The following is a 26,380-nucleotide window of genomic DNA, read 5'->3' as shown; positions in this document are numbered from 1 at the left end:
GTGAAATCAAGTCAACAATACTTACTATGGGCCAGGCCAGGCCACAAGGGAAAGGCCTCTGCCTGGGGGAAGACGACATGCAAACACCTGGGACATACAAGATCCTTAAAAGGCAAGCTGGAAAGCAAGCCCTGGGGACACTAGCAAAGGCCACTTGCAGGAGGAGGTATTTGAGCTGAAGCCAGGGTCGGTCGGGAGGCTCGGATCAGGGGGCAGGTAAAGAAAGCATTTCAGGAATGAGGGATGGAGTGAAAAGGTAAATTCATAATCTGAGGTCCTTGAGATCCTTCTCTAGGGCCTTACTCTTTATAATATGCCAAGAGCATGCTTGAGGGACGACTGAAATTTGCCCACCAGTCACTGAAAACAGAACTCATGTTCTCTGCCTCTTTTTCCACAAGCAAAAAAGGGGGAGGTCAGGCTCCTCAGGGACCTCTCAGATTTGTTCATATTCTTACCTGACAGACAAGATGCCTGATGTTCTCTTCTTCGCAGAATCCCTAACCTGGAAGGGATGTCAAGTGCATCCCTTTCCTTGAAATACAAGTTTTCACCTTTGGGATCAGCAAGGTGAATTAGAGACATACCCTGAGCCTCTTTTACTACACATGTTTTCATGGGCTGAAGAAGAGATCATCCCAGTTTAAGTGCTGCCTGGACTGAGACATGCCAAATCTCTACTTTAGAGACTATATCGAATCATGCTTTAGTGGAATTCAGAAAGCTATTGAAACATTTTACGTTTCTAGTTTTTGAAAAATCAAGGATAGAATACTGGGCATGGAGTCAGGAAGACCCGAGTTCAAATTTTGTCTCAGACAATGACTGTGTGATCCTGGGCAATTCACTTATAGTTTTTAAAATTATAAAATGAGCATAATAATAGCACCTACCTTTCTTGGCTGTCATTAGGATCAGCTAGGATAATATTTGGAAATACTAGTTTAGGTTTTCCCTATTTTTTCTTGACTCTTTTCCTTTGGAAATTCCTACAATCAGATTTCAAATATAATCTTGGATGATTTTACCCAAAGTTATAAATACTTATGACAGCTAGGTGGCACACTGGATAGAGAACAAGATTCAAAGGCAAGATGACCAATGCTCAGACCTGTACTCAGAAACTTACTTAATCTTTCTATATCCTTATCTGTAAAATGGGAATAATAGCAGCATCTACCACACAGAGCTGTGGTAAGGATCAAATAGATTCACCTATGTATAAGCATGATAGAAATGCTTATAAACCCTTATCACTGTGATTTCATTCATCCATCCATTTGCAGCCTTGCTAGTTTTCTTAAACAATAGACACATCTGGGCCGTCAAAAGAACATTGGTTGGCAGTCAGAAGTGCTAGGGACAGTCTCTAAAGCTGGTTTGCTGTAGCAGAACGGCTTTGTTTCCCAATCTACAAAGAAAGGTCACTAAACTATACAGTCTGCTTTCTAAGCTTTGGCACTCGACAATCCATAAACCAAACGATTAAATGATGTATTCTCACAGCCACATGGGACAGAAACAATTCAGCAAATTTCCAACAGTAAAAGAAGATAGGAATGTAAGTAAAAGTTGATAAAATCACAAAACTGTTTGAAATGATAAAATCGGATTGCAAGCAATTTCCAAGGGGGGGAAAGACATTCATCCATGTGTCATTTTCAGCCTATTTGGGAAAAGGTTGCAAAAAGTCAAAGGTTTAAAATCCTCAAGCCCAATAACCACCACCACCACAATCAGCTGTTTTCTTTATGAATTAATTGGTGAAAACCAATGATCAGCACTATAATCACCATCCCCAAAGGCTCTGCAATATAGCAATCACAACAGTAGCAGCCAGAGGGGAAGCTTAAGAGACCAGAGAGAAAAACCTGAGACTTCAATGTCTATTTTGCATCAGTGTGAGTGAAGGCCTGGCAAAAGTCCTTGGAGTTGGGGGCACATAACCTACTTTGGTACCAAGGCCACGTTCAAGTATGACCCCTCCTCCTTGGTCTCCCCTACCCCCTCTTTCTTTTTACACCAATGAATCTATCATGCCTGCTGTCTTAGAGACTATGATTTGTCACTACAAGATGGATAAGAAAACTAATTATAATTTTTGGAGAGCTGCAATTTATTTTTATTATTACTATAGCCAGCATTTATAAAGCACTTTAAGGTTTGCAATGTGTTTTATATGTTAACTCATCTGGTCCTCACAACAACTCTAGGGGGTAGGTGCCACTGCTATTCTGATTTTACAGATGAGGAAACCGAGGCACAGACAGGTTAAGGGTCTTGCCCATGGTCAGTCACATAGGCAAGAAATGCTGATGGCAGGATTTGAACTCACCCCTTCTCTGAACTCTATATACTGTGTCCGTTGGCTGCTACCAATACTTTTGGGGAGACATTGTACTAACCATTCAGGACACAAAATGAAATCCTTTACTCCTCAAGGACCTTCCATTCTACTGAAAGGTGGAGGATACAATATACACATAGCTAATTAGAGGAGTACTTTAATGACTAGGAGGTTGGCACAGTGGATAGAGGGCCAGGCCTGGAGTCTGGAGGACTTGGGTTCAAATCTGCTGACCACAGATACTTCCTAGCTGTGTGTGACTCCTTGGGGTAAATCACTTAATCCCTGTTTGCCTAGTTTCTGCCTCTCTTCTGTCTTAAGAGTTACTCCTAAAATAGAAAGTAAGGTTTAAAAAAAAATAAACAAGAAACAACTTGGGGGATTTCTTGATTAGGAAATGGCACCTGAGTTGGACCTTGAAGGAATCCAAGAAGTCTTCAAGGGGGAAGTGAAGAGGAAGCAGTACCAAGGAAAACAAACAGCATGGGAACCCTGGGACCTGAGAACTAAAGAAAAGGTGCCTAAAAGCTGCAAGAGGAATAGATAAAAGCAAACAGCCCTCTTGAGAGATTCTGCCCTTAACCTCAAGTTCACTGATATTTTCTTCACACCTCTATCCCTTGTTCCAGACTTCTAGGTTGGAAATGCAACATAGCCTCCCCCATACTACTAGTCCTCCTCCAAGGTGCAGTCCAAAGGCCACCTTCTACTCCTCCACTCAGGGTTCCCTCATTTCCCCCGCACAAGCTGCAAGAGATATGTGCCAGTACTTTGAAACTTCTCTATGCAATTGTTCTATTTCCCATTAGATTGAATCTAGTTGGACACCTCTACAACATCACAAACTCCCTTCTGGCACAGGCAGTGGAGTATTTATCTCTGTAACCCCCTCTGCACATATTAGGCACTTAATAAATGTGTTTTGAAGGCTTTGAAGCACTCACCCATTTTATGGTCCTAAATCTGCACCAGAAGCCACAGTTGAATCCCTACTGATTTACACAATCAATGGAACTAAAAAAAATTGATTTGGCAGGTTGCAACACAATCAGCTATAACACAGCACCTGTTTTATTTAAATAGCACAACATTATATAGTTAAAAACAACAAATCGCTCTCATAAAACAAATGCTAATCTCATGATGTTTCACCATTGAGCAATTGAGAAGAACGATTATATGAAATGTGCCAAAACATGAATTTATGGCCTCTGCTCATTTGGCAAATGTGGTAGGTGTTGTTAGATGTTGAAAAACATATGCAAATAAGCAAATAAAGTTTTGAAGCTCAGACTTAAAATATTTACATTAGCATAAATGTGCAAAAGCAATGTTTACATGAGCATAAATACAACACTTTCCAGGAAGAAATTTTGTTTTAATGTGATTGTCAGGAAACAGCTAAGAGGTAATATTTATGAGTTCTTAAAAAAATTAATTTTGGGGGTATGCTGATAGGGAGGAGAGGAACAATTACAGAAGATTCCATCATAAGATAACTACTGAGGAAAGATCAAAATCCCATTTGCTCTTCAGCAATCCTTTCCCCCCAAAAGAACAATGTTTCATGGCACATCAAAAAAGCCATATTAATGACAACTTGATAAAAGTTTTGTTTTTTCCACATATTATTAGTGAAGCTGAATTCCCAAAATAAATCCGAAAACACCTTCCCCCCAATACACAATCATGGAAAAGCCTTGCGTACTTTTTTCCTGGAGTTTGTGTTGGGGATGGCTAGAACTGATCAGCAATAACCTTGTCTCAAAGTCTGAAGCTATATGGCTTCAATCCCAGAGCCTAGAAAATTCATTCTGCCTGCCTTCATGGTTCATGCAAAATGAGTCATGAAAGAAAAGCGAGCAGACACTTCAGAAAGTCAGTGAGTGGAGATGCCTAAAGAAGCCTGGATATTATCCGATAAGCCATTCCGAAACAAATAACTAGAATCGCTCATGGAAAGTTTTACCTCTGTGGATATAGTGCTAATAACATTTCCAGCCCAGAGAGCAATGAGTTTATTGCCCCTTGTGTAGCCACTTCTCTTCACGGATGAGGAAAAAGGGACCCAACTTGGGTCCTTAAACTTTTAAAAATATTCCAATAACTCTATGTGAAACAAGACGTTTGCTCTGTAATCCCCTAGATTTCTTTTTGCGCATTAGAACCACTCTGCGAAGGTGTCTCCCAGGGCTGCCAAAGAGGGTCCACGACACACACACAAAAGACGAAGAGCCCCTGCGTCAGCTGTACAGTCGGTAAGTAACCAGCTCTCGGAGCCACCGCCGAGTTCAGGTGAAGCGCTCCACAGCTAGCCAATCTTCCGCTACCAACAATTGGCTGGAGCTTCGCCATGGGCAGTTTCCTGTTCTTTGTCAAGTGACATGTAGAATGCCTCCGCGGTCTCGAAGCACATCTAATATAATCATGTCACATTCAAGCACAATTAACCCACCAAAACCATAGCCCATTTCGCAGAGGCCAAAGAGAAGTGGACCAGCTCTTCTATCCCAAGGCCAAGAGGGATGAAATCATAGTTTTCCTTTAACTCATCACCGGCCACCCCACCCCATCCCAACAGAGGGTGACTCTACAGCACCCACTGCAACAGGGTAACGTCTAGGAGGGCAAGCTCCCTGCCAAGGGCACTCACAGACATACTCCCGCTAACACTCCCGGCCCCTTCTTTTCTGCAGTCCGCAGCAGTCTCGGAGAACCGAGTCCCGGCTCAAAGCTTTGAACTTGGCCCAGAAGGCAGCTCCCGACCCCCAGCCCGTACAGGAGAGCTGGAGCCCCCGCCTCGCACTCTGAAGCAGGGGGGGGAGGGAAAAGAGCAAAGTCCCCTGAGAGGCCAAGCCGGGGTCCTGGGGCACGGGAGCCCCTAGCCCGGCGTTTCTGTGGGCATCCCTAAGGGCGGGGGACTCACCCCTTAGGGAGGGGGCTCCAGCCGTGCCGCGCACCTCACCTGAGAGCCACAGGCGCGGGCCACGCTCCGTCTGTCCGTCCGTCCGCCCGACCGGGGCTGGGAGGGGGCGGGAGGCGCGCGCCGCCGCCTCCGCCTGGAGCTGCCGCCGCTGACACTCACAACAAGTAACTAACTCTCCGCCGCCTCCGCGCGCCCCCGCCCGCCACGGGCCGGCCCCCTGCGCGCGCTCCCGCCCCTCCCGGCTCCGCGCGCGCCACCGCCGCCGCCCAGGAATGTCCGTGCGCGCGCACACTTTCCTTCCTCGGGCTCCCTCTCTGGCTGCTTGTCCCTTCCCCCTCTCCCTCGCGGACTGGCGCGCGTATCCCCAACCTCAGGGCACTCCCTAGCCACGACCTGAGCACCCACCTCTTGCCCCGAGGATAGGGGAAAGCACCCTCACGCGCGCACGCGCGCGCGCGCGGGAAAGACCAGCCACCCCGAGGCCAGGTAGCAGAGGAAGAAAAGGGCGGAGAAAGAGTTGGCAGAAGGGACTTTGATTGGCTGCGGGGGAGGAGCTAGACGAGGGGGGCGTGGTGGGCTGGCGTGGGCCTCGATCCGGCCTGAAGACCTGGGGCTCCTGGGTTCCGAAGGGATGTGGGGTGAAAAGCAAGAGTAAACTAAACCTGAAGCGGCTTCCCCTCCCCCAGTTCGTTCTTTCGTCCGGCTTGGTTGCGTTTCCCTTGCGCCTCCCGGCGTCTTCCCTGGGCAGAGTAAATGAACTACAACTCCCAGCAAGCTCTGCGGGAATTTTCTATTGGTCGTACGTACGTAGGTTCAATCCGCCACCGAGAAAAAGAATCCCGGAAGTTTTTCGAGGAACGCGGCGCGGGAAGTTTCGCCTGGCCTTAAGCCACACTGGGAAAAATGCCAGTGTTCCTTCTCAAGGCAGGGGCTCTAGGATACAGTTAGCTATCTAGGCGCGGAGAGGAAAGGGGCATCTGTGGCGGGAGGGGGAAGGGAGAGGGATGCGGCGGAGGGATCCGTGCGTCGATCCGTGAACCGACCCTGAGCGGAGAGCGGACGCGTCTGTAAGGGGCTGAGGGAATTGTGCTCTGCGCGGGGGGCCTTTCCCCGGCCGCCGGCTGCAGGTCAGTAAGCGGGGACCACCTTCGGGGGGGCCAGCATCGAGATGCCCGAGCAGCTTCGGACGCACCCCTCCTCCCCGCGCTCCTTTTCCATTGTGGACCCTGAGTTTGCCTGGTTGGAGACTGACCGATTGGGGGGCCGACCACTTCCGGTGGGGGAGGGGGAACCTGGCAAAGGGGCCACCCACTTCCGGAGGGGAGGGCTCAGCTCGGGGGTACCTGCTCACTTCCGGTGAGGAGGCTGAGTTGAGGAGGGGTGGTCTCGGGGAAGGCTCTCCCGACCTCAGCCCCACCAGGTGATGCCTCTTGTACTGTAATAAACAACTTGCAGCTCAGGCCTTGATTGCGGGTCATTTCCGACCTCCAGCTGTGCTCTCGGAGCTCTGGGTCCAGGTAGTGTACAGTCCATGGAAGAAGCTGAGGTCTGAATCCTTACTAAGAAAATAACAATAATAATAGAATGTAAATCATATTCACCAAATTCACTCGTTTCTTCCAGATACCCAGATCCATTGGTTAAGGTCATTGAGCCTTCTAAGCTTCCTCGTGTGTTTTTAGACTGCTTGACTACAACGACTCTTGTCCAGGTTGTCCCCAAAATCTTAGTGTGGTTTAGGCTGGTCTGGTATTAAACTGAGATTTGGGGGCCAACCCCCAAATTGTGTGGACAATAGTGAATCATTCAATTCATAGAACATTTATTCAGAGCCAGCTGGTGCAAGGTAATCAATGTCTGGCCTCCTGAACCATACAAGCTAGTGGTAATAGTCCAACGTATTTTGCATTTTTGATTTGTGTCCTAGAGTGTATGTTCCTTATTTTTCATTAGTGTCTAATCTAAATATTTGGAAGTTTGGCAAATTTTGAAGTGAATTGAATTATAATTTATAGACTTCCAAAATTAGTCATTTTTGAGAACTACTTAAGTGCTAATAAGTTGTTTGTTTTTTTTAAACCCTTATGTCTTAGAATCAATACTGTGTATTGACAGAAGAACAGTAAGCGTTAGGCAGTGGGGGTTAAGTGGCTTGCCCAGGGCCACACAAGTATCTGAGATTTGAACCCAAGAACTCCAGTCTTTAAGCCTTACTCTAAATCCTAGCTACCCCCTATTGTGTTCTTAATAAAACAGATGGGTGTGGCAGTGGATAGAGAACTGGACTTGGAGTTCAAATCTAGCTACAGAATTTACTAGCCTTCTGACCCCTGACAAGTTACTTAACTTCTGTTTCCTCATTTGTAAAATGGGGATAATAAATAAGACACCCACCTCCTAGGATTGTTGCAAGGATAAAATGAGATACTATTTGTAAAGCATCTCCGTCTCTACTGAAGATGATTGTTCTTGAGAAGGCAGGATGAGGTATTAAGTAAAAAGCCCTGGATTGAAATCAGAAGACCCATATTCAAATTCTTGATGTATGTGACTTTTAAACTTTAAGTGTGTGATACTTAACCTTTCTAAGGGCTTCGGTTTGCTTATATATGAAATGAAAGGATGGAAATAGGCCCTCTTTTAAAAAATATCGTTTATTGATTTTCTTTATTTTACATTCCTGTTCTTCCCCTTTCCTAGCCACTGAACCTTTCCTTGTAATAAGTAGAGTCAAGCAAAACAAATCAGCACATTGACTATATCTGCAAATGTATGCTTTGTTCTCTACATAAATGTCCAACTCTTCCAGCTGGTGGGAGGTGTGCTTCAACAACATTCTATCCCCTATATTTCCCAAGCAGTTAGTACCTCTTCCTTTCCTCCCCCCTCCCCTTACCTTGTATTTATTTATACTTTTTTTGGTTTATATGTGCATATGGATAGTAGTGTAGTTCCTTTAGGGACTATTTTGTTTCCCCTTTGTGCCCTAAGCACCTAGTATAGTATGGTGTTAGACACATGGTGGGTAGGCACTTAATACATTCTTATGTATTGATTGATGTTAGGATTGGTCACTGTATTGATTAGAGCTCTGTTGTCTTTGGAGTCTGTTTTCCATTGCATCTTTGTGATCGACCTATAAATTGTTCTTTTGGTTCTGCTTACTTTATTTTATTAGCAACTCTGAAGCTAGAGAGTAAAGCTTTTTATTTCTGTTGAATGTCTAATGAACTATTTAGTTTATTTAAACAACTTCAAAAATTAGAACTTGATTTCTTCATTTGAAGCCTTTTTATTGTTTTTTAAGAATTAAAAAGGTTATTCTAACTCTTGAAAATTCAATTATTAGTCTTTAGTTTGTTGTAATGGGTGAGAAAGGAGTGAAGGAAGGACTTGAAGAATTACTATAATTAAGGGGCAGCTGGGTGGCTCAGTGGATTGAGAGTCAGGCCTGGAGACAGGAAGTCCTAGGTTCAAATGTGGCCTCAGATACTTCCCAGCTGTGTGACCCTGGGCAAGTCACTTGACCCCCATTGCCTAGTCAACACAGTATTGACTCCAAGACAGAAGGTAAGGGTTAAAAAAAAAAAGAATTACTATAATTAAAGTGCATTGAGGAAAAAAACACAACATAAAGTCTGATCTGCAGTTTTCTAAAAGAAGGAACATATAAATAATTAGCAAGATATTTATTTCATTATCATAAAAACGTTTTGTCAAGTGGAAACTAGAAATATTTATTATTTGTAATGCTATGAAACCTACAGAGTATTATAGATTTACCCTTATGGATTAAACTCTAGAATTTGGAATTATGGAAATAATAGGAAATTGTGAAAAAGTTGGAGAAAATGATGTTAAAATATGGGCTCCAATAGTTACATTTCCTTTGGGTAGTTGGAAAGCAAAGGAGTATATTAAATTGGCCTTTTATGATGTTCCACAGGAGAAATGCAATATAATAGAAATAAGAAAAATTGCTGTAGCTTAAAGACTTCAGCAGGTTGAAGAAGTGTCTGTTCAGAGAAAGCAATATATAAAGCACATATCTGAGAAAGGATGTTTTCTGATAAGTGGCAGTTATTCATTGGTTCTATTAAAGGAGAAATATTAGAGGAGTATGTTCAGAGTAGAGAGGTTGAAGATGATAGAGCATTTTAGAAAGAGTTATATGGAGAAGCTCGTGGATTTGCTTTATAATAAAAGGAAGTTTTAAAAAATATGCTTATTAAGGGGCAGCTAGATGGTTCAGTGGATTAAGAGCCAGGCCTAGAGATGGGAGGTCCTGGGTTCAAATATGTCCTGGCTGTGTGTCCCTGGGAAGTTCCTTAACCCCAATTGCCTATCTCTTATTACTCTTCTACCTTGGAACCAATACATAGTATTGATTTTATGAAAAAAGGTAAGGATTTAAAAAACTATGCTTGGATGCTATTTCTGTTATTTAGTCAGAACACTAAATAAAAATGAGAAAATAAACTAAAGAATATGGATTGTATTGGGAGGTATGTGACAAAAATTTTGTTTTAATTGAATTAAGAACATGCAGGTCTAAGTAATAATACTCAGATTATATCCTTACATCGCTTGTCAAAGCATCTAGGGTTCAACACACCAAAATAATTAGGAATAAGGGTCAATAATACAAAACTCTAGCAGAATTTATAACATTTATCATCCTACACAAATATTCTATTCTATTGAAACAGAACTTTTAAGTCCCAATGGACTCCAGAAATCTTTTACTTCAATTTAATGTTGGTCCCTCTGCAACATCCTTAACGAGTGGAGATCCAATCTCTCTCTTAAGTGATATAGTGCTCACTCTCTTACCGGACAATATTTGAGGATCGCTCTTATTTGAACAAAAACAAAGCACAAAATTGTATGTATTGAGCTTATCCTTAGTGATTTCTACATATTGACTGTTTTTGACTGTCTTTTGTCCACCTTAGGCCCCTCCCTCCAAAAATATACTAGCATTCTTGATATACTGTTTTTATATCCTGAAGTTTTGAGTAGTGGGTAAGTCTTTCTTATAGATGTTTTTATATTTTTCTTCCTTGTTTTTTACTTTCCAGATGGAAATCAAGGCTAGGAAGCTCAATTGCTGCTAAGGTAGAGGGTATGATCATGGTTTGGACTACACCCTAAACTACACCCTAAATCCAAACTACACCTGAATTTGCTTCAATTTAAGCTGTTTAAAACTCCTATTCTCAGCATTGCAGCCTGACTTATCTAAACTCTACTGTATTCTCTGAATACTCAGGCTTTCAGTTCAATATATATTAAGTGTGTTACAGGAGCGCGCGCACACTTCCTCTCTCTCTAACCCCCAAGACTAGAATCAGTATCTCAACTGGAATGAACCTCAGAGATTGTGAGCTCATTCAGTCCCATTCCCTTCTATACTCTTCCCTCCAGCAACAGTGTTGGGGAACATGTTATTTCCTGAAAGCTCCCATTCCATTGTTAGAAAGCTCTCGTTGTTGAAAAGTTCTTTCATGTCAAAATCTGCCTCTTTGTAGCTTCTCCCCATTGGTCCTAGTTCTGCCCTGGAGCCACACAAAATGAGTCTGATTCTCAGCCTGCTTACCTTAAAAACTGCTACTTCTCCTTCAGGAGGTGCAAAAAGAATAAAGAAAGATGTCCTCTATTTTTATTTGATTTTTAGTTTGTATACAGCATTTTAAAAAATCTTAAATTATTTCAATCAGCAAAAATCTGCCTTCTCACATTTCCCCCAAACTTCCTCACTGTGCCCCAGATTAAAAAGAAAAGAAACTCAGAACCCATTACAAGCATATATAACAAATCAAAATATATTTCTACGTTTGCCATGTCTAAAAACATTTGTTTCATTCTGCACTCTGATTCCTTTACTTCTTCATTAGAAGATGACTTGTTTCATCATTAGTCTTCTGGAATGGTGGTTGGTTATTATGCTAATGAGTTCCTAATTCTTTCAAAGATATTTATTTGCTTTTACCATATTGCTGTCATTGTTCATATGCTTTGCTTCTATTCCCTCAATCTCAGTTCATGCGTCTTCCTTAATTTCTCTGCAGCCTGCCCCATCTTTCCATACAGCGTAGTAGTAGTATTCTGTCATATTTTTATACTGCAGTTTGTTCATCCATTCCCCAGTTTTTAGACCCTTGGATTCCCTTTTTTTACCATCTCAAAAAGAAGCTATGAATGTTTTTATACTTAGTTTTTTCAATAGGATTGATCCCTCCCTTAATTTATCATCTCTAATTCCCCCTCCCCCATGACCCTTTTCTAAGTATTTTCTTGTTCAGTGAAATTTCTTTGTGTACCCAACTCTGTGTATATTCCTTCTTTTTTTGACCAGTTCAGATGAGAGTGGATTCAAATGTCAGCTGTTTCCTTCCATCCCCCTACTTTTTAATATATACATCTACTTGTGTATCCTGATTATGTGATATCTCCTTATCTTTTCCTTCCCCACAGAATATTCTTCTTTCCCCTCTCTTTCCATTACTCTCTTAAGATCATCCAGGGATAACAGAATCATTCCCAGGCCTCATCTAATTAGACTCCGTCTGTTCCCTAAAGATGATAGGGAAAGAAGAGGACACAAGTATCATTTTCTCATATTTGAATGTAAGCAGTTTATCCTCATTTGGTTCTTTATCATTGTTCATTCCTGTTTGCTTTTTCATGTTTCTCCTCCTGTGTTTGCACTTCAGTTTGTATATAGCTCTGGTGTTTTCCATCAGGAATGCTTAGAAACTCTCTATTGCATTAAAGTTCCATTTTCCCTCTGTAGCATTATGCTTCATTTTGGTGGGAAAGTTATTCTTGCCTGTAAACGTATATCCTTTGCCTTCTGGAGTCTCATTCCTAGTTCTGTGCTTTTTTAAAGTGGTGGCTGCTAAATTGTATATGTTCCTGACTGATTCTTTGGTGCTTGAATTCTTTCTTCCTGGTTGCTTGCTATGTTTTTTCTTTGACCTAGGCTCTTTGAGCTTTAGATATGACATTCTTTGGAGTTTTCATTTTGGGGTTTCTTTTATGACATGACCAGTAGTATTCTTTTCTATGTCTACTTTGTACTTTAGTTTTAAGAGAACTGGACTGTTTTCTTGAAATATATATATATCAAGGCTCTTTTTTTGGCTATGGCATTCAAATAGTTTAATGATTCTTAATTTTTTTCCAGGTCATTTATTTTTTATATGAGATGTTTTATTTACTTCTATTTTTTTTTTAGCCTTTTGACGTTGTTTTAATATTTCTTGTCCTGTGGAGTCATTAGCTTTCCATTTGATCCATTCTAATTTTCAAGGAGTTTGTTACTTGGCCCAGGTTTGAATACCTCTTGTGCCAAGCTATTAATTATCTTAACAATTTTCTTCCATAGTTCTCATCTTTTCCAGTGTTTTCCTCAACAATCTCATTTAATTTAAAAAACATTTAAATAAAAAAAAACTTGCTTTGTCTACTCTAGGAATTTAAGTTGAATTTGTGCCCAAACTGTGTTTTTCTCTGAAACATTGCTTGTAGATATTTTGGAATCATTCTCTTTTGAGATTGTGTCTTGTGTTTCCCTTAACATCACAATAGCATTTTATGGTAGGATTCTTTTTTTTTTTCTTACTCATTCTGTCAGCTTACATTCCAGCTTCAGATTTGGTTTTAGGATTGTGATGTTAGGGCTTCATTCTGCTGTTCTTCTGGAGAGATCTAGACTGATCCTGAGTGTTGTTATTTCAGGATCCCAAGGAATAGGCTGGGAACCTATATGCTTTAATTATTCTCAGAGTGGTCTGATTCAGGGGAAAGTCTAATTGCTGCTTCCCTGGTCAGAATTCTGCAAGTACCTGACCTGGGTTTGGATCTAAGCAATAGCAGATTGCTTTTGGACTCAGTCCCTATTGAAAAAACTCTTTTGGCCCAGAGTGACTGAATTGAGACTTCTCCTTGGTTTGGGATTCCTTACTTGGTTATTCTTCTGGACACTGAGCTAGATATAGTAACTGAGACCCTGCTCTATTTCTGTGGTCTGAGCCCCACTCCACTCCACCACCACCCCAATTCTCCAGCTGCTTGCTTCTTTGTTCACCCTGGATCTAAGTAGTGATGGACAGAGCTGCCAGTTCACACCTGTTCCCCTTGCAGTACCCCAGTATGGGCCTAATAGTGCTGAAAGATGTGTCTGGGATGTCCTTTGGTCTTGAAGCACAACCTTTTCCTGGGTGCTACTTGCTTTTGACTGATCCTTGTCCTCAGAATTCATAGACTTCTCTTTCTCTTGATGTGGAGCAGGACTGGTCATTATGACTTTTTTTGGATTTTCCTGTCAGGATTTGGTCTGGTTCGTTTTTTAGAAGCATTTTCATAGACCTGGATTTCCTACATCTATGTTTAACAGGAGTTTTGTGGAAAAAAACTTGGCTGTACTGCTTTCAACTACTCTACTATCATCTTATCCTTTTATTTTTAATTTTTGTCATGCAAAACACTTTCATATTGGTCATTGTTGTAAAAGCAAACTTATATATATAACTAAAACCCCAAAATAAAACCATAAATACACTGATGTGAAAGACAATTCCAACAGTTCTTTCTCTGGAGATGGATAGCATTCCCTGTTAAAAGTCTTTCAGGAGGGGGCAGCTGGGTAGCTCAGTGGATTGAGAGCCATGCCTAGAGATGGGAGGTCCTAGGTTCAAATCTGCCCTCAGACATTCCCAGCTGTGTGACCCTGGGCAAGTCACTTGACCCCCATTGTCTAGCCCTTACCACTCTTCTGCTTTGGAACCAATACACAGTATTGATTCTAAGATAGAAGGTAAGGGTTTATAAAAAAAAAAGGAAAAAAAGTCTTTCAGGATTGTCCCAGATCTATGCATTGCTGAGAGTAGCCAAGTTTTCACAGATAGTCATCATCCAGTATTGCTGTTATTGTAATATTTCAGTGTTCTCCCAGTTATGTTTATTTCACTCTGCATCTTTTTCTGAAATCATCTTGCTTATCATTTCTTATAGCACAATAGTATTCCACCACCACCATATACCACAATTTATTCAGCCATTCTCCATTTGATAGATACCCCCTAAGTTTCCAATTCTTTGCCACTACAAAAAGAGCTGCTATAAATATTTTTTACAAGTAGGTCTTTTTCTCTTTTTTTATTATCTCTGTGATACAGACCCTGTAGTGGTATTACCAAATCAAAGGGTATGCATGATTTCATAGCCCTTTGGGCATAGTTTCAAATTGCCCTCCAGAATGGTTGGATCAGTTCATAACTCTACCAACAATGCATTAGTGTCCCAATTTTGCTACATTCCCTCCAACATTTATCACTTTACTGCCATATTGGCTAATCTTGACAGATGAGGTGGTATCTGAGCATTGTTTTAATTTTCATTTCTCTAATTGAGTGATTTAGAACATTTTTATATGATTATTGATGACTTTGATTTATTCATCTGAAAATTGCCTGTTCATATATTTTGACCATTTATGAATTGGGGAACCATTTATCTATTTTTAAGTCTTGAATTCAATTAATGGGGTTTTAATGCTAGGAGCTTGAGAATTCAGTATCCCCATCAATGCCTTATTTAGCTTTTTTTTTTTTTTTGCAAAGAGAAGACTACTAATTTCCTAGACTGCTTTAGTAACAAACTCCATGATAACAATTACAATAAACTAAAATAGCTTTAAGGAAGCCTTAATAAAGGATGATGCCAGAGTTTCCCTTCAGATTCATGTAACCTTTGCTATCTGTGAATTTTTATTTTAGTCATGTATCCATTATATTATATTTTTTCAGTGTAGCAAGATTTTAGGAGGTTCCCTCTATGTTTTAAGTACTGAGTTATACAGAGTAATCCCTACTCTGAAGTCTGTGGAGGCAAGAAATAATTCATGAAACAGCACTATCATAACATTTCAAGGATCTATTCAACAAGTATTATCATTTTTGCCAGTGTGGGTACACCAGATTTGCAGTCTTTTAAGTGATCTAGCCTTTTATGAGTAAGTTCTTATGGATGAAAAAGTTATCACCCTACAGTTAACCTCATGAGTCTCTGAACTTAGCTAGCTTGGTTCTCATGACAGTCTTGGTCTCATAGGTCCATATTCATTGCCTTTCCAGCATGGTAGAACATAAAATAGTAGACTTAGAGAAAGGAAGAATTTTAATTGCCATCTAAAACCAACCAAACCCGTCATTTTACAAATAAGGAAACCAGGACCAGAGAGGTTTTCACCTCTCTGGTGAAATTTGGTGGATTTTGTACTTATAGAATGGTACATACCCCAGATCACCTAATAAGTGAAAAAGGCCAAATTTGAACCTAGTTCTCTTCCATTCTACCATACTGCCTCTCCTGTCTGATTGAATGTCCACTGCCATAGCCTTTACCAGGCTTCCTTTATTCTGTAATGAAATATTAGCCGAATTGTAACAAGAATAATAAAGGCTGGCATTTATGTAACATCTCAGGTTTACCAGAGCACTTTCTCTGCTACACCAGTGAACTAAGACATAGCTGAGAACTAAATGTGGGCTGGCAGAGTCAAATTCCATGTTTGCAACAGGATTGCAGATTGTACATCTATCTGGTGTGTCTTGATTAGTTTGACCTCTATTCTCACATTCTGCCTATTCTTCCCTGTTGAATATTAAACAGTTTGGTATATGATAACATTAACCTTGGCCAAGAATAAATAGACATGATTCTTTTATTCACACAATTTATGTGTTAAAATCAAAGCACTCAGATGTGTACACTTTGCAAGCTTTAAAACTATATAACTGCTAGCTGTTATTAATGAGATTATATCTACATAGAAATTTTTATTAGATGTGTTGGAAGAGAAATGGAGCATCATGATGATGTAGAGTAGAAAAAGCACTGGTCACCATCACTTCTGAGTTGTATGACCTTGAGCAAATCAGTATCTCCTGGCTGCAGTTTATTCATCTGTTGACTTGTAAGTGTGCTACCATCTGTCGATGTCCAAATGCAAGGTTTGGACCAGGTGATCTCTAGACCTCAGATCTGTGAATCTGTATTTGAAGAAAGGAAAGCATATATACTAAAAGGAATGTGTGCTGAATTAAGCTGGTTCTCTCTGTCTTTAGTGTGTATGTGTGTGTATATATACACACACATATATACATATGTATACACATATATACCTATATAGTTATGTATAGAATATGTATCATTTGTATGTAATAGTATATATGTATATATAGGGGTATGTGTATATATTTGTTCATGATAAATATCTGTAGATACCTAAAGAAGTTGTGGATATTTCAAGATTGTTGGGAAAGTTGAAGATCTCACTCATACACTCTGTGCCTCCCACAACGATCTTGTTTCTTCTTAGAAAAAAATAGAAGTTACATAAATGAAGGGTGAGCCCCACAAAATTCCTTCTCTGCTCCTAGTACTATAATCCCCTCAGTGTTTAACAGCCCTCCCCCTCAAGTGGATTTTACTGTTTTGTTCTTGCTTCATTGTGCATATGGGATGCTAGTACTTGATTTTTTAAAATCTAGATGGATGTAGTAATCTTTCTGTCCTATCAATCCCTAACTCTACCTTTCTTCTTACACTTTTTCCATCTACTTTATAGTATATAATAAAGCACGTTTGTATTTTTCTTTGATCTAGAATCTCTGGGCTTTGGCAATGACATTCCTTGGAGTTTGCAGTTTGGGGTTTCTTTCACAAAATGACTAGTATATTCTTTTCTATTTCTACTTTGTCATCTAGTTTTTAAAAAACTGGCCTTCCACTAAGAAGATCCTTGAGGGTAGGGACAAGATTTATTTCTATTCGCCTTTCTCAAATACAGTACATATTCATTGAACTATTATGCTAAATGTAATATGCTAAATGTGATATTTAGAAATTTATTTGGAAATAAAATATTAGTTTAAAAAAAGATTATTGTGGTCGCCATTTTTAAAAATAATTAATCCCTAAGTCATGAGAATGATAGTAGCATTTAACAATTAAATTTTAATATAAATATAGTCTAAGAAATAAAGAGGTAAAGAAATTTTAAAAAGTATTTCCCAACCTACCAGCCCATGAGTGTCTTCTGCCTGAACCACCAGCCTCCAGAGGAAAAAAAAGAGTCCAACCGCCTCTACAGTCTCATTTTTATAGTCCTCCACATCATGTCCTTTCCCTCTGCTTTCATCTGCCACATCTCAGAAACCAATCAGTCTCTCTGATCCAGACCTATAACCCCTAGTTCTAGGTTGCTAATGGGCTGACTAGTACAAGCAGAAAGTTATCAACCTTGGGAGGAAAGAGGTTCCCTTTACACAGAACTCATGGTTGTCCTTTGACCTCAGTGAATAGTAATCTACAGATGCCACTTGGATATGTAGTCAGATCATTTCAATGTAGAGAGTTTCTGGTTATAAACAAAAGTTGTCAGCCAAACAAATCAAAAGATTTGTTTTTATCATAACCCATATCCTTTTGGAAAGCTTGATGCTAGATGAGATAGTGAAATAAGGATTGTGACTTTCCCTTAGACCAAATGACTCAGTGGATAAAGAGCCAGGCTTGGAGATGGGAGGGCCTGGGTTCCAATTTGGCCTCAAATATTTGTGAGGGTACTTATTGCCTAACCCAATTGCCTTGCCCTTACCTCTCTTCTGCCTTGGAACTGATACTTAATATTAATTCTAAGATAGAAGACAAGAATTTTAAAAAAGAAAAAAAGTTATTAATCTAAAAGATAGTAACCAATTCAGTTCAACACACTAGGAATCTCCTTTTTTAATATGGGCAAATTGTTCTTTTTCCACTCTACTATGCATCACGCTGAATTTCTATTGAAACTGAATCTTCTACAATAGTTTCTTTTCACTCATTTCAGTCTTGTCTGACCATTTCAGCCATGTCTGACTGTTGGTCACCCCATAAGGTTTTCTTGGCAAAAATACTAGACGAGTTTGCCATTTCCTTCTCCAGCTCATTTTGCAGATGAAGAAATTAAGGCAAATGGGCTTAAGTCACACAGCTAGTAAGGGCCTAAACCTGGATTTGGTCTCTGGTTTTCCTGACTTCAGGCCCTGTACTCTATCCACAACCGAGAGCCCTCCAGTCTCATTCTCAACCAGAGCTACCTCAGGCACTGTCCTTCCCTATAATTCAGTAAATATTTAACAAGCATCTCTTATATGGCAGACCCTATGCTGGACAGTGGGGCAAACCAAAATGAAAGAGCACAGTCCCTTTTCACAAAGACTTTAAAATTAAATAATGTGGATGTACTCCACTTAGGATGACACAGTACAATGGAATGAAAGCAATGTGCACCAGATTAGTGCTCTAAGAAAATTTGAGATGGGAGAATCAGGGAAAATGTCATAGAAGGATAGTACCTGAGATGAACCTTCAAGGAAGAGGAAGAAGCAGAGGCAGAAATGAATCCAGGTTTTGGAGTTCAGGATATATCCGTGCCCAACAACAAAAGCAGTGAATAACTAGTATTCCAATTTGGCTGGAACATAGAGTGTGTGAAGCAAACTTAAGAGAAATGAGGCTTAAAAGTTAGGTTGGAGTAAGGTCATAGAGTTGTGTTGGCAAAGGCGTGGCATGCATGCCTTGGCACTGCTCTGTTCCCCCTCTCCACTATGATTTAGGACATTTTTCACATGTCCTGCTCCTCTGTCCAGCAGACCAATTCAAGCACTTCCTCCTTCCATTGGCTGGGGCAACGTGGAGGGCTCACAGGCAGCTTGAAGGTGCCGTTTGGGCAAGTGATCTCTAAAAGGTTGGCCAACACTGTCATAGAGGGCCTTAATATTAAGCTATAGAGTTTGTATTTTATCCTAACTACCAAACAGTAAAAAACAAGGACACTCAAAACAATTGAAAGCTAACAGCTGTTCAGTTTTTTGTGTCTTTGATGTTTTTATTACACAAATACTCAATGTCATGTTCTTCATTTTACTTGAGGTAGTAAGTAGACATAAGTTCCTATGACAAGAACTGTATTGTATATGAGCTGTTAGAGAGTTAACATATCGTTGATGCTTGGTACCCATAATTAGGACGAATTCTCTGTTCCTCCTTCATTGTCATCTATATGGGATTACAGAGGCCTTTGTTCTGTGCTGAACATCTTTCTTGAAATTCTTCAGGGATCTCAGTTAATGATGAGCATCTCTTCTGCTTAAAGGAGTTGGCAGTTGTGGACAGATTTTACCCAACTTCTATAGCTCAGCTGCACCTGCTGACATTTCCTAAATTTTAAACTAGAGGCAGAGTGCTCTCAGTGGTGGCATCTTGGCGGGACCACTTGTGTCCTTTGCCAGAACCAGAATTTTTGGAACATGGTACTGAGGTGGTCTAATTACTCAAGCATTTTCCTGCTGCTAGGTTAGAAGCATGGTATACAATGTATTATTAGCATTGTATCCATCATGACTATGTCATGGCAAGATGACAAATCTTTACATTGATACTTGGCAAAGAATGATGGCTATTCCACATTGTTGATGCCTTTCTCTTCTAACATTCCCATTTAGGATTCTAATCATTGAGAGTTGGAAAAGCTTCTAAGGTCATCTAATCTATCTTCCTGATTTTACATAAAAGGAAATTGAGGACTGTAGAGATGGAATAAATTGCCCCAATCAGTCTTCTAGCCAGATCCAGTCTTCTTTCCATTATTAAATAACTAAAGCCCAATATTGCAAAATCTTAATTTTTAGAGAAATGGTACTCATTCAACTCAGTAACTTTTATTACATGAGTTATAAGAGCCAGATGAAAGTTAAAATGAATTGCTTAGTTTCATCTTTTGAGGGGAAAATCTCCAGATGTACAACAGTTTGAAACAATTTGTTAGCAATAGTCAGTTCTTAACACAAAATAGTACCTACTTATTTCCAAGCACCTACTTAAGACGAAGGTAAATTTCAAGGAGTAAGTATTTCAGGGATCTTTTTACCTAATTTCTTAATATGGGTCAAATGAATCCTTTTTAGGTTTTATTTCTAGAACCCAGATGCCAGAAGTGCTATAAACAACTATAAGCAGGAACTACATTCTTAGTACTTCCATGCAAATTTGTAAAAGTGGGGGAACAGAGGAACTATGGTTAAAGGTTCATAATAAAGTTAAAAGAATGAGAATTTTGAATGCTTGGAAAATGTCGTTTCCTATTAGAAAATATAATTTATTTTTCTTTTAAGTCAAATTGTTTATTATTCAGAGTCTGGGTGAAATAATTTTTTAAAGCTTCATCTATTTATTGATATAGTATAGATTTACTAGATAGAAATTCTTGAGCCAGCGAATTTGGGAGCCGTGTTTGCTTCTGGATTTTATTAAATATATTTCTGAATTTCATAAATCTGTAGTTTCCACTGCAGGCTCTCTTTAGTTTTCTAAAGCATGACTCTTTGACCTCCTCCCCCACCCTCAGTAACATATAAAAGAACAATATAGGTAAAATTGAGGTGTGGCAGTATTATTATGTGCCAAGTCATGGTAGTAGTATTATAAGACCATGCCATATGTAAGAACAGTCTTTTCAGGCTGCTAATTTAAGGACTATATTATGTAAATGTTATGGAGTGGTTTTTATGTTGATTTCTGAAAGGGGGCACGAGCAGCTTTATTTTGCCAAAAAGACAGTGTCAGCTGCTAGCCACTTATTTCCTAGGAAAACAAACTACTTGCAAAATTCTAATTGGCAGGTTTTCTTTTCCCTAGAGTTTAATTAAAATCTCTGCACCATTCCATGATACTGAGGATGTTGTAGATTCTTATAGTGTACCAGAAAAAAAAAAGGACTTGGGTCAGCTTTGTCTGCCTTCAGCATGTATTAATGGTATGTCCTCTTTAGTTTGGGTGTATCTAGCAGTCCTATTATTGGTAACAAATGAATATCTTATTTGTATTATCCTTTCCCCTATTTTAAAAGGGGTCAAGAATTTGGCTTTTTCTGGCATTGACCCAAATAGCATTTCCTTCTTGGGGGTAGTTAAGATTTGTTTAGCAAAAGCATATTCTGGGAATGGAAGCATTTGTTTGAAGCGTTACAGATTCACAGTGGAAAGGCATTTAAAGGAATGTCGGAGTAGCAAAAGGCAGTAGAGATCATCCTGTCTTAGCCTCTTGCTTTGCAGGCAAGACCCAGAAAGACTAAGCAACCTGCTTGATGCCTCATAGGGAGTGAGTTGAAGAACCAGGATTCCAGTCTAGGACTTCAGATGTCAGATCAAGTTCCCATTAGATCTTTGTTGGTGAACCTATGGCACGCAGAGACCTCTCTGGACATGTGTGCTGTGGCTGACCAGAGTTTGTTACTAGAAAGGCAGAGGGACTCGGTCAGAGTTGCTCCCTTCACCCTTTTCACTGTGGCTCCCTGTCCCTCTGCCCAGCAGCCCAATGGAATTACTTCCTCCCTTCCCTGAGAGTAGTGCTTGGGCCACTTCCCTCCCTTTCTCCCTTCCCTGTCTGGGGTGGGGTGGTGGTGGGGCACAACACATCATCTATAAAAGGTTCTCCCATCACTGGGCTAGACCATACTAGATGCACAGAGCCAGAACTTGGCCCCAGATTTGTGTGTTCTTTCATTCCACAACTTAGCACCAGTCCTCTTGGAGGGGCCAAAGGAATGAATCCCATTAATTAGAAAATAGATCCACATTTCAATTCTGAGAGTCTTTGTTTCTTGGCGGCCTTGGAACCAAAAGGCCCTGAGTGAAAATCTCACCTATGTCATATAACTGCTCTATGATCCTAGGTAGATCACTTAAGCCCTCAGCACCCTGGATGCCTTTCTAAGACTAAAAGTTACAGCTTTGCCCAAGAGCTTCCTATGCCATTGAAATAATAAATCCAGTCCTTATTCTCTATTCCAGCAGTTCCCAACCTCTCAATTTGTAGCAATGAGAATACATAATGCATATCAGGTATTTACATTCCGAATCATAATTGTAGCAAAATTACAGTTTTGAAGTAGCCACCAAAATAATTTTTTGGTTTGGAGTCACTGCAACATGAGGAACTGTATTGCAGGGTCACGGCATTAGAAAGGTTGAGAACCACTGCTCTATTCACATCCTGATTTTGGTCAATCTTTTTTTCACAGCATTGCAATAAACCACATATGAGATGATGAGGGTATGGCCAATAGTGTCAGGAGAGAAAGGGGCTAGAGATGTTATGGAGGTCAAATTGACAGGCCTTGGCAGCATGTTGAATATGGGAAGAGGGGGAATGAAAAAGAAGGAGGATTTCAGGATGGGTTGCAAGCCTGGGTGATTGGGAGGATGATAGTGCCCCTGATCATAATGAAGACATTTGGAAGAGGAGAGGGCTTTGGCCAAAGGAATGGAGGATATAATGAGTCTAGTTTTGGACATATTGAATTTAAGATGTCTCCAGGACATCCAGTCCAAGATATCCAATAGGCAATTGGCAGTGCAAAACTAGAGGGTAAGAGAGAGGTTAGGAATGGATAAATAGACTTGAGAAATCAGCAGCATGGAGACTAGGTAAGAACACTAAGACTAAGGGAAGGAGTGGGATTTAATTGGCACCAAAGTGATGTTCATATATAGATATTGGACCACACCTTATGCTTGATGGCCTCAACTGCTTCATCAGGCCATGAGAAAGCTATTTCTGAGGCCAAGGGGGCTTCAGCACAGAGTTTTCACATTCCAGACAGAGCAATGGCAGGTTACATTGTAGGCTCTTCATTGGGTAAAATGTAATTAATTCCTTTTAAGTTGTTTGTAGCACATGGACTCAGGAAAAATAAGAGGATCTTCAAAGCCAAACTCTAAGCAGGGAGAGCATGTGTTTACCTTGGTTTCTAGAAAAGTTGGTCACTTGGAAGATATACTTCTTTCTTTTGCTAGTGCTTTTATGCCCTTTTACATTTCAAAATAACCTGCTGTATGTATGTATGTGTATATATATGTTTTTAACCTGGTGAATTCCATGGAAGACTGCATCGACTATACCTACAACCTACTTTACTGAAATAATGCTGACATGTTCTGGGAGTCTGCAATGGCATGAGACCAAAACTTAACTGGCATCGTGGGATCCCAGTTGGTTTAAGTGCTCTGCCTGTCCTACTTGGTAATGCATGTGTAATTATACTGAATGGTAATCATTCTCTAGAGGTTCTGAAGTAGATTGCATTAAAAAGGGATTGAAAGGAAGAATTGGGAACTAGAGAGATAGAAACACAAATTATAGGGAGTGTATATAAAAGACAGATGAGAAATTAAGCCTTCTGGTGCCGCAATAGTTTTTTTTTTCTTCTCATTTTTAACCCTTTTGTCATAGTATCATTTCTAAGACAGAAGAGTGGTAAAGGCTTAGGAAATTGGGGTTAAAGGACTTGATCAGGGTCACAGAACTAGGTATGTCTGAGGTAAGATTTGAACCCAGGTCTTCCTGACTCCAGGCTTGGTGCTCTATCTGCTGTACTTAGTTACCCAGTATTTTAAAGGCCATAACCATGTGTTTAAAGTGAGAGTGATGGTTGGCAAATGATCTTGTGAATTGGGAAAATAATTTTATGCTAATACAAGTTGTATGTCTGTATACATTGAATACTGAGTTTGATGTTAACTTTTTTATCTACTATTTTATTTTATGACCTCAGTATCATTTATTTGATAGATTTTGATTGTTATACTTCAGTCTTTAAAAAAGAATGCTGAAACTATGGTGTTTTTCTCTTATTTACTGTGTCCAGGCCTTACAAATTTCATTTAATAGCCTTGTTAACTAGCTAATTCATTCAGAGAGGCAAAATTATTTCTGACTTTCTTGAGTTTATAACCATATTGTTATAAACTAAGAAGATATTCCTTGAAGGTTAGAATCACTCTTACCTACCAAACCTTTAGAGATGAGTTGGTGGTCCTGTAAGCAGGATTTTAGGTGTTTAAAGGATGTCTTCATAAATGATGAAAGAGAAGAGGTATAAGGAGATGAAACTGTGCTCCAGATATAGGTGGCACACCAAACCAAAAGCGACTTTGGAAACAGCCAAATCGATCGAGCAAGCCAAGGTCCAAAACATGGAGAAACTCATTGTACTCACATATATTCAGCTTGTCATCAATGATATGAATGACAGGATTGAAAAACTGGAAGGAAAAGGGTTGCAAAACAAATCTGAATCAGGATGTTATGCACAAAGAATACTGCCTTAAGTCAATAATATGACTAGGGACCTGGATTTGAGGGGAGACATGTAACTGCTCATTCAGAATTTGAAGGCAATCCAGAAATTCAAAGATTAGCCAGAAAAGTAATTGGAAAGTAAGAAGAGTCAAATCTCTATTTGTAGGTGTTGAATTTGACTTAAGGCAGCATTCCATTTATCTGTACAATGTAATCTACAACATTTTCTCTTACCTTTTTTCTCCCTCTGCTTATATTGATTTCTAAGACTTTGGGACCATTTTCCTTTTTTTTTTAAAATGTACTTTCTAGGTTTTTCTATGTGTTAATAAAGAGGTATTTTCACATACAATACTAATCAGAGGAAGGAAGATGTCACATCATCTCTCTTAGATCTAAATAAACTCTTAACTGCCCCAGCCACTTAGAACACATCCAGTAATTGCTCGCTATGTATCTAGGCTATTTGCCTGGCTTGGATGAATGGGAGTTTCCAGCTTTTCATTCCAGGAAAATGGATTGACAACTCTGCTGGTACTCACTCCTTAGGACTCCTTGGCCTTAGCACCTGACCTACCTATGTGACCTGCAGTTCCCTGGTACTGTCATACCTCCTGCTGATCAACTCTAAGGATACCTTGGCTTCACCATCTGCCCTTCAGCTGCATTCTGAGGGTTTCTCTGCCTTTCTGCCTCCCCACAGCTGAACCTACTTTTATTTTCTGTCTCTCCTAGTTAAGAATGTAAATGGGAGCAAGAACTGGCTTACTTGTTTTTTATGAACCCCAGTACATAGCATCTAGTAAGTGTTTAATAAATGTTTTTTATGCAAAAAAAAGAGGAAAAAAAGGAAAGATGATGTTTCTTGGGAGGAATGGGGGTGACTGTCTCAATGTTATGAATATGTGGTGTCATTTTGACATTGACAGGATCTAGAGTAGGAGGTTATTTAATCCAGTCTATAGAAAAACAGGAATCTCCCCTGTAGGACCCCTCTAGGAATGCATTCAGCCCAATCTGGAAGACTTCAGTAGTGAAATGGAAGACTCCAAATAGCTCATTACCTCATCAGGAAACCCATTCCAGCTTTGACAGGACATTTCTAGTTATATCATGCAGAAATTTGCCTCCTTGAAACTTCAGCCATTTGCTGTCCTCTGTAGCCAAGCAGAGAATATGTCTAGGCGTTTTATTTGTCCAATAAAAGCTTAGGTTCCTTCTTGACATTTACGAAGAGTTTTAAAATGAGTGTTCACTATTATGGAACCAAAAATTCAAAGCAGTAAAGAACCTTTAATTCACTCTTTTTAAATTTTATTATTTATTTTCTTTATTAAGCACCTGCCATGGTGCCAGATGCTTGAAAAGTCACAAATCATTTTTTACTTAGGATTAAAATGACCTGCCTTCAAAGATCATACACTCCAGTAGTAGGAGATAAAGTTTGGATACAAGGAAGATCTGGCTGAAGGATAAATCACTTTGAGCATTCATGGTGAGGCATCTCAGATTAGCAGGCAAAATTCTTGACTAGTGCTCTAAAGAAAGCCGTAGTTCACAGGAGAACATTATATACAATAAGTACAATATTGTGGAATGATCAAATGTGATAGACTTTGCTACTAATAGCAATACAGTGAATCATGACAATTCTGAGGGACTTATGAAAAAGAATGCTACCCATCTCTGTTGGAGTAAGATTCATTAGGCTCATAACAGATGAAAACATGATTTATCACTTGTATATGTTATGGGGTTTTGGTTTTATAAGATTATTCACTTACAAAAATGATAACATGGAAATGTATTTTGCATGATAATACATGTATAACCCAGATTGAATTGCTTGTTAGCTCCAAGAAATGGGAAGGAGACAATATGGATCATATTATTTTGGAAAACTTATGTGGAACTTT

The 26,380-nt window shown here is 39.8% G+C and overlaps 2 protein-coding genes across 13 annotated transcripts in view; one reads left to right on the top strand and one right to left on the bottom strand.

Annotated features, from left to right (window-relative positions):
* PEAK1 (pseudopodium enriched atypical kinase 1) overlaps positions 1–5,974 on the bottom strand; it is a 280,397-nt gene extending 274,423 nt beyond the window's left edge. For 3 of the 7 annotated variants that reach the window (XM_007477977.2, XM_007477976.2, XM_001376140.3), the window contains exon 1: positions 5,313–5,653. The gene's annotated coding sequence lies outside the window, so the exon portion shown is untranslated. Of the gene's footprint in view, positions 1–5,273; positions 5,654–5,678 lie in introns of those variants that run through there. The other 4 variants (XM_056796714.1, XM_007477975.3, XM_007477974.2 and 1 more) reach the window with 3 other exon arrangements.
* A 96-nt stretch (positions 5,975–6,070) lies between these two features.
* The window catches only part of HMG20A (high mobility group 20A), an 84,313-nt gene continuing 64,003 nt past the window's right edge, over positions 6,071–26,380 (top strand). For 2 of the 6 annotated variants that reach the window (XR_459863.3, XR_459862.3), the window contains exon 1: positions 6,254–6,400. The gene's annotated coding sequence lies outside the window, so the exon portion shown is untranslated. Of the gene's footprint in view, positions 6,401–6,613; positions 6,820–26,380 lie in introns of those variants that run through there. The other 4 variants (XM_007477972.3, XM_016432605.2, XR_008911706.1 and 1 more) reach the window with 4 other exon arrangements.

This window comes from Monodelphis domestica, chromosome 1 (genome assembly GCF_027887165.1).
Source record: "Monodelphis domestica isolate mMonDom1 chromosome 1, mMonDom1.pri, whole genome shotgun sequence".
Taxonomy (NCBI): Eukaryota; Metazoa; Chordata; class Mammalia; order Didelphimorphia; family Didelphidae; genus Monodelphis; species Monodelphis domestica.
This window is presented reverse-complemented; position numbering and strand designations above follow the sequence as displayed.